This window comes from Pelobates fuscus, chromosome 8 (assembly GCF_036172605.1).
Source record: "Pelobates fuscus isolate aPelFus1 chromosome 8, aPelFus1.pri, whole genome shotgun sequence".
In the NCBI taxonomy this organism is placed as follows: Eukaryota; Metazoa; Chordata; class Amphibia; order Anura; family Pelobatidae; genus Pelobates; species Pelobates fuscus.
Genome location: NC_086324.1, coordinates 8,702,664 through 8,711,905, shown reverse-complemented (window position 1 = coordinate 8,711,905; position 9,242 = coordinate 8,702,664).

The window sequence follows — 9,242 nt, the reverse complement described above, 5'->3', positions numbered from 1 at the left end:
GCAGCCAATCATAAGTCAGCAGGGGCGCCGGCCAATGGCAAGCGAGCGGGATGGCCTCAGCGTCGGACAAGGTTTGCCAGCTTGAAGCAGCCGGCGCCATGTTTGATGAGGGCAAACAGGAATAAGTGAGATTTGCTGTGTTCAAATTACATTTAAAGTGAATTTCAGACCAGCAGAGCCAAACATGACCATAGAATCCACTTGGAAAATGGCTATATCGCCCTAAATGTTGAGATTTACCTTGAATTTACAGTGAATTCTCGCAAGTTAAAACCCGTCACGCTGCGTCTATGGCGGAGATGGACCATTTTCCGTATTGGCTATTTTTGCCTCATGTTTGCCAATTGGATTTAATTTGCACTCATTTGCAAACGATTCCATAATGTAACTCTAACCGTACAATATAAAATATAATAATATGTTATATTATATTATGATATGTAATAATGTGCTAGATTTCATATCCCCTGACCCCATTGCTATGTTATATGTCATATTAAATCTCATTGCTGCCCTATTCCCCATATAAACCCTCATTCACCCTATCCTTCCCCTCACCATCAGGCACGACTACTGCAACTCCCACCAGCTCAGCCATCCACAGCGTACCATCATTCAGCAGCCCATATTGTCCTCCATATACCCCTTCTAAAATCCTCCATTGGGCCCCGGTAAACCAACGCTCTATTTTAAATATTTGCCAATCCCTCCTCAGCCCTGCCCTGCTATAGCTCTCCTGATATGTACCAAACAAAATGGCGGTGGCTCTCTGATATCTATGGTTGGATTGGTGACCACCTCGCTTTAATCAGGGATACGCCTAATACAGCGACAAGAGTTTGTAATCCACCAATCCGCCATTATTATTATTATTATTATTTATAAAGCGCCAATAAGTTCCGTACCGCCATTACTGCCTGTTATTGCCCCACTCAGGCACGGAGAGGCCAGAAATGGCTGAAGGTACGGTAATATACGGCCCATGATATAGTAATTAATTATCATTATATTAATCCCATCCTGGTGTAGACTGGACAGGGCTCTGTTTTACAAAGAACAATACAGCGACAAGAGTTTGTAATCCACCAATCCGCCATTATTATTATTATTATTTATAAAGCGCCAATAAGTTCCGTACCGCCATTACTGCCTGTTGTTGCCCCACTCAGGCACGGAGAGGTCAGAAATGGCTGAAGGTACGGTAATATACGGCCCATGATATAGTAATTAATTATCATTATATTAATCCCATCCTGGTGTAGACTGGACAGGGCTCTGTTTTACAAAGAACAATCACAAAATTGTCCATATGGGTTTACAAACTGCTGTTTATTTTTTATTTTTCAGATAGTCTGCACTATATATTATTATCATTCTTTTCAGATTGTATACTGAGAATACTGTGTTTACTGCAGTTGCTAGCGCGCTCCGTGTTTGGTATATATTCGTATTTGCGTATCACGTAGTGTCACTTTTGGGGCACTCCAGCTGTACTGCATATTCTTTATTACTTTCAAGCGCTTATACAATTTTTTTTTTTTAAGGTAGTAATCAGCTTGGAGTAAATGGTTTAATAATTCAGTAATGGAATTATATCACTAAATATTCTGCTCTGTGTAGTCTGATTAATTTTATCAGCCAGTAAAAATAAGAAAAAGAAAAAACAAACAAAAAAGTAAATAAAAAAAATAAATAAAACCAAATATGAATCAAATAAGAAATCCCTAAATTATGATTATTCATGTACCAACAAGGAATTTAAAAATGAGCTATCACACTGACTATCGGCTTACCTGTTTCGTATGTTTTAATACTTCGTTCAGCTTGGCTCTGTCCTCCACAGAAACTCTAGCGCCTAGCGTAAAACACAGGCATATACCGGCAATCTTTCATCTTCACTTCCACTGCGTTATTATAGCCTCTGTTTATCAGCATGTGAATAATCACTACTGCCGTTACCAAAAATGTGCAATGTTTATTGACGTCCCACAATTCTTTCTGCATCAGCTGTTGTTGCAGTGAAAACTAACTTTGTTTAACCTATGCACAAATAAGATAAAGAATTAAAAATAAATACATTTAAAAAGGAGGAATCAGATGGGAAGCACAAATATTAGGGGTAAAATGAAGCTGAAAGAATCTTTACGCAAAACAGAAACAACGTTCATTTAAAACACTAGATTCTTCCCAGAACTGGGGTTCTTTAAGTTGAAGTATTGCTTAAATCACCATGACCACTCCTTGCTTTTTGAAGTGGTCATGGTTGTAGGAGTCTGGATGTGCAGTGTTCCAGTTTGAAATACTGCACATCCAGAGTTACTGTCAATTGGCTAGTTGCACCCCGGGCACAAATGCAATTTAGGAAACCCGGAATTCTGTTCCTGACTGCCTAATGTCAATTCTGTGCTGACGACAGACGTTCACTGTTTTTGCAAGAAATGCTCATGTAACCACTTCCTTCCTGCTCACTATCCTGTCCCATGTTGTTTTTTGTTTGTTTGCTCCCGCCCTCTCAGAGAGCGCGCATGTACTTGGAGCTGGTTAAATGGTCCAATCAAAGGCGTCGCTATGAGAAGCTTTTGATTGGACCTCTGCACGGCCCCTGTGTCGTCAGACTGGGGCATGTCGAGTATCGCCGGGAGATTTGCATGTCACTGGATTAAGGTAAGTACAAGTTATTCTTAAAATATTTTTAAAGGCTTTTAAGGGGGTGGCTTGAACCTAAAGAATACTGTCCAATAGGATATTATTCAGACAGGGGAAAACTGTTAAATAAATATTTTAAGGGAATTCTCCAAATACCATAACCACTACAGAGCGCTGTAGTAGAAATGGTGCCAAGAGTGACCAATATACCCAGAGGTAATCTACTGGATAATACAGAGTAACTAATGTAATAAAAACGTAAAGATCAGCGCCCCCTAGTGATACTTATTGGCAGTAAAGCCAACCAAAATGGCTAATATGACGAAATGCTAATCATTTTTTTAATTCATAAGATTATCTCATCTAATTGAATCTAACCCTGATAATAGCCCATGGTAGGTTTAATAAACAATATGCAGATTTATTTACTAAACTGAGAATTCTATGTGAATTTTAAAGAGACACTGTAGGCACCAAGACCTCTTCTGCTCATTGAAGTAGTCTGGGTGCTGTGTCCCTTTTGCACTTAAACATTGCAGTTCCAGAGAAACTAGAATATTTACATTGAAGCTCTATCAGAAAGAAACTAGAGGGCTTCCGGAATCCACGCTCTCCATGAGGACCTCCAGTGTCAGATTTCTCCCCCATAGGAAAGCATTAATTCAGCATTGGGGGGGGAGGGGGGGGGGGGGCACGTAGACTGGCTGGGAGACCCTTGTCCCTGTCTGCAGTCGGCAGGTGGCGCTGTTTCCGGTGTATTAAAGTCTGCAGGCGGCAGGTGGCGCTGTTTACGGTATATTACAGTCTGCAGGTGGCGCTGTTTCCGGTGTATTACAGTCTGCAGGCGGTGGGTGGCGCTGTTTCCGGTGTATTACAATCTGCAGGTGGTAGGTGGCGCTGTTTCCGGTGTATTACAGTCTGCAGGCGGCAGGTGGCGCTGTTTCCGGTATATTACAGGCTGCAGGCGGCAGGTAGCGCTGTTTCCGGTGTATTACAGTCTGCAGGCGGCAGGTGGCGCTGTTTCCGGTGTATTACAGTCTGCAGACAGCAGGTGGTGCTGTTTCCGGTGTATTACAGTCTGCAGGCGGCAGGTGGCGCTGTTTCCGGTGTATTACAGTCTGCAGGCGGCAGGTGGCGCTGTTTCCGGTGTATTACAGTCTGCAGACAGCAGGTGGTGCTGTTTCCGGTGTATTACAGGCTGCAGGCGGCAGGTGGCGCTGTTTCCGGTGTATTACAGTCTGCAGGCGGTAGGTGGTGCTGTTTCCGGTGTATTACAGTCTGCAGGCTGTAGGCGGCGCTGTTTCCGGTGTATTACAGTCTGCAGGCGGCGGGTGGCGCTGTTTCCGGTGTATTACAGTCTGCAGGCGGCAGGTGGCGCTGTTTCCGGTGTATTACAGTCTGCAGGCAGCAGGTGGCGCTGTTTCCGGTGTGTTACAGTCTGCAGGCGGTAGGTGGCGCTGTTTCCGGTGTATTACAGTCTGCAGGCTGTAGGCAGCGCTGTTTCCGGTGTCTTACAGTCTGCAGGCGGCAGGTGGCGCTGTTTCCGGTGTATTACAGTCTGCAGGCTGTAGGTGGCGCTGTTTCCGGTGTATTACAGTCTGCAGGCGGTAGGTGGCGCTGTTTCCGGTGTATTACAGTCTGCAGGCGGCAGGTGGCGCTGTTTCCGGTGTATTACAGTCTGCAGGCGGCAGGTGGCGCTGTTTCCGGTGTATTACAGTCTGCAGACGGCAGGTGGCGCTGTTTCCGGTGTATTACAGTCTGCAAGTGGTAGGTGGCATGTTTCCGGTGTATTACAGTCTGCAGGTGGTAGGTGGTGCTGTTTCCGGTGTATTACAGTCTGCAGGCGGTAGGTGGCGCTGTTTCCGGTGTATTACAGTCTGCAGGCGGTAGGTGGCATGTTTCCGGTGTATTACAGTCTGCATGTGGTAGGTGGCGCTGTTTCTGGCGTATTACAGTCTGCAGGCGGCAGGTGGCTCTGTTTCCGGCGTATTACAGTCTGCAGGCGGCAGGTGGCGCTGTTTCCGGTGTATTACAGTCTGCAGGCGGTAGGTGGCATGTTTCCGGTGTATTACAGTCTGCAGTTGGCAGGTGGCGCTGTTTCCGGCGTATTACAGTCTGCAGGCGGCAGGTGGCGCTGTTTCCGGTGTATTACAGTCTGCAGGCGGTAGGTGGCATGTTTCCGGTGTATTACAGTCTGCAGGCGGCAGGTGGCGCTGTTTCCGGTGTATTGCAGGTGGCAGGTGGCGCTGTTTCCGGTGTATTACAGTCTGCAGGTGGCAGGTGGCGCTGTTTCTGGTGTATTACAGTCTGCAGGCGGCAGGTGGCGCTGTTTCCGGGGTATTACAGTCTGCAGGCGGCAGGTGGCGCTGTTTCCGGTGTATTATAATCTGCAGGCGGCAGGTGGCGCTGTTTCCGGTGTATTACAATCTGCAGGCGGCAGGTGGCGCTGTTTCCGGTGTATTACAGTCTGCAGGCGGTAGGTGGCGCTGTTTCTGGTGTATTACAGTCTGCAGGCGGCAGGTGGCGCTGTTTCCGGGGTATTACAGTCTGCAGGCGGCAGGTGGAGCTGTTTCCGGTGTCTTACAGTCTGCAGGCGGTAGGTGGCGCTGTTTCCGGTGTCTTACAGTCTGCAGGCGGTAGGTGGCGCTGTTTCCGGTGTATTACAGTCTGCAGGCGGTAGGTGGCGCTGTTTCCGGTGTATTACAGTCTGCATGTGGTAGGTGGCGCTGTTTCCGGTGTATTACAGTCTGCAGGCGGTAGGTGGCGCTGTTTCCGGTGTCTTACAGTCTGCAGGCGGTAGGTGGCGCTGTTTCCGGTGTATTACAGTCTGCAGGCGGTAGGTGGCGCTGTTTCCGGTGTCTTACAGTCTGCAGGCGGTAGGTGGCGCTGTTTCCGGGGTATTACAGTCTGCAGGCGGTAGGTGGCGCTGTTTCCGGTGTATTACAGTCTGTATGTGGTAGGTGGCGCTGTTTCCGGTGTATTACAGTCTGCAGGCGGTAGGTGGCGCTGTTTCCGGGGTATTACAGTCTGCAGGCGGCAGGTGGCGCTGTTTCCGGTGTATTACAGTCTGCAGGCGGTAGGTGGCGCTGTTTCCGGTGTATTACAGTCTGCAGGCGGCAGGTGGCGCTGTTTCCGGAGTATTACAGTCTGCAGGCGGTAGGTGGCATGTTTACGGTGTATTACAGTCTGCAGGCTGTAGGCGGCGCTGTTTCCGGTGTATTACAGTCTGCAGGTGGCGCTGTTTCCGGTGTATTACAGTCTGCAGGCGGTAGGTGGCGCTGTTTCCCGTGTATTACAGTCTGCATGTGGTAGGTGGCGCTGTTTCCGGTGTATTACAGTCTGCAGGCGGTAGGTGGCGCTGTTTCCGGTGTCTTACAGTCTGCAGGCGGTAGGTGGCGCTGTTTCCGGTGTATTACAGTCTGCAGGCGGTAGGTGGCGCTGTTTCCGGTGTCTTACAGTCTGCAGGCGGTAGGTGGCGCTGTTTCCGGGGTATTACAGTCTGCAGGCGGTAGGTGGCGCTGTTTCCGGTGTATTACAGTCTGTGTGTGGTAGGTGGCGCTGTTTCCGGTCTATTACAGTCTGCAGGCGGTAGGTGGCGCTGTTTCCGGGGTATTACAGTCTGCAGGCGGCAGGTGGCGCTGTTTCCGGTGTATTACAGTCTGCAGGCGGTAGGTAGCGCTGTTTCCGGTGTATTACAGTCTGCAGGCGGCAGGTGGCGCTGTTTCCGGTGTATTACAGTCTGCAGGCGGTAGGTGGCATGTTTCCGGTGTATTACAGTCTGCAGGCTGTAGGCGGCGCTGTTTCCGGTGTATTACAGTCTGCAGGTGGCGCTGTTTCCGGTGTATTACAGTCTGCAGGCGGTAGGTGGCGCTGTTTCCGGTGTATTACAGTCTGCAGGCAGCAGGTGGCGCTGTTTCCAGTGTGTTACAGTCTGCAGGCTGTAGGCAGCGCTGTTTCCGGTGTATTACAGTCTGCAGGCTGTAGGCAGCGCTGTTTCCGGTGTATTACAGTCTGCAGGCGGCAGGCGGCGATGTTTCCGGTGTGTTACAGTCTGCAGGCGGTAGGTGGTGCTGTTTCCGGTGTGTTACAGTCTGCAGGCGGTAGGTGGCGCTGTTTCCGGTGTATTACAGTCTGCAGGCGGTAGGCGGCGCTGTTTCCGGTGTATTACAGTCTGCAGGCGGCAGGTGGCGCTGTTTCCGGTGTGTTACAGTCTGCAGGCGGCAGGTGGCGCTGTTTCCGGTGTATTACAGTCTGCAGGCTGTAGGCAGCGCTGTTTCCGGTGTATTACAGTCTGCAGGCGGCGATGTTTCCGGTGTGTTACAGTCTGCAGGCGGTAGGTGGCGCTGTTTCCGGTGTATTACAGTCTGCAGGCGGTAGGTGGCGCTGTTTCCGGTGTATTACAGTCTGCAGGCGGCAGGTGGCGCTGTTTCCGGTGTATTACAGTCTGCAGGCAGCAGGTGGCGCTGTTTCCGGTGTATTACAGTCTGCAGGCGGCGATGTTTCCGGTGTGTTACAGTCTGCAGGCGGTAGGTGGCGCTGTTTCCGGTGTATTACAGTCTGCAGGCGGCGATGTTTCCGGTGTGTTACAGTCTGCAGGCGGTAGGTGGCGCTGTTTCCGGTGTATTACAGTCTGCAGGCGGTAGGTGGCGCTGATTCCGGTGTATTACAGTCTGCAGGCGGTAGGTGGCGCTGTTTCCGGTGTATTACAGTCTGCAGTTGGCAGGTGGCGCTGTTTCCGGCGTATTACAGTCTGCAGGCGGCAGGTGGCGCTGTTTCCGGTGTATTACAGTCTGCAGGCGGTAGGTGGCATGTTTCCGGTGTATTACAGTCTGCAGGCGGCAGGTGGCGCTGTTTCCGGTGTATTGCAGGTGGCAGGTGGCGCTGTTTCCGGTGTATTACAGTCTGCAGGTGGCAGGTGGCGCTGTTTCTGGTGTATTACAGTCTGCAGGCGGCAGGTGGCGCTGTTTACGGGGTATTACAGTCTGCAGGCGGCAGGTGGCGCTGTTTCCGGTGTATTATAATCTGCAGGCGGCAGGTGGCGCTGTTTCCGGTGTATTACAATCTGCAGGCGGCAGGTGGCGCTGTTTCCGGTGTATTACAGTCTGCAGGTGGTAGGTGGCGCTGTTTCTGGTGTATTACAGTCTGCAGGCGGCAGGTGGCGCTGTTTCCGGGGTATTACAGTCTGCAGGCGGCAGGTGGAGCTGTTTCCGGTGTCTTACAGTCTGCAGGCGGTAGGTGGCGCTGTTTCCGGTGTCTTACAGTCTGCAGGCGGTAGGTGGCGCTGTTCCCGGTGTATTACAGTCTGCAGGCGGTAGGTGGCGCTGTTTCCGGTGTATTACAGTCTGCATGTGGTAGGTGGCGCTGTTTCCGGTGTATTACAGTCTGCAGGCGGTAGGTGGCACTGTTTCCGGTGTCTTACAGTCTGCAGGCGGTAGGTGGCATGTTTCCGGTGTATTACAGTCTGCAGGCAGCAGGTGGCGCTGTTTCCAGTGTGTTACAGTCTGCAGGCTGTAGGCAGCGCTGTTTCCGGTGTGTTACAATCTGCAGGCTGTAGGCAGCGCTGTTTCCGGTGTATTACAGTCTGCAGGCGGCGATGTTTCCGGTGTGTTACAGTCTGCAGGCGGTAGGTGGCGCTGTTTCCGGTGTGTTACAGTCTGCAGGCGGTAGGTGGCGCTGTTTCCGGTGTATTACAGTCTGCAGGCGGTAGGCGGCGCTGTTTCCGGTGTATTACAGTCTGCAGGCGACAGGTGGCGCTGTTTCCGGTGTGTTACAGTCTGCAGGCGGCAGGTGGCGCTGTTTCCGGTGTATTACAGTCTGCAGGCTGTAGGCAGCGCTGTTTCCGGTGTATTACAGTCTGCAGGCGGCGATGTTTCCGGTGTGTTACAGTCTACAGGCAGTAGGTGGCGCTGTTTCCGGTGTATTACAGTCTGCAGGCGGTAGGTGGCGCTGTTTCCGGTGTATTACAGTCTGCAGGCGGCAGGTGGCGCTGTTTCCGGTGTATTACAGTCTGCAGGCAGCAGGTGGCGCTGTTTCCGGTGTATTACAGTCTGCAGGCGGCGATGTTTCCGGTGTGTTACAGTCTGCAGGCGGTAGGTGGCGCTGTTTCCGGTGTATTACAGTCTGCAGGCGGCAGGCGGCGATGTTTCCGGTGTGTTACAGTCTGCAGGCGGTAGGTGGCGCTGTTTCCGGTGTATTACAGTCTGCAGGCGGTAGGTGGCGCTGTTTCCGGTGTATTACAGTCTGCAGGCGGTAGGTGGCGCTGTTTTCGGTGTATTACAGTCTGCAGGCTGTAGGTGGCGCTGTTTCCGGTGTATTACAGTCTGCAGGCGGCAGGTGGCGCTGTTTCCGGTGTATTACAGTCTGCAGGCGGTAGGTGGCGCTGTTTCCGGTGTATTACAGTCTGCAGGCGGTAGGTGGCGCTGTTTCCAGTGTATTACAGTCTGCAGGCGGCAGGTGGCGCTGTTTCCGGTGTATTGCAGTCTGCAGGCGGCAGGTGGCGCTGTTTCCGGTGTATTACAGTCTGCAGGTGGTAGGTGGCGCTGTTTCCGGTGTATCACAGTCTGCAGGCGGCAGGTGGCGCTGTTTCCAGTGTATTA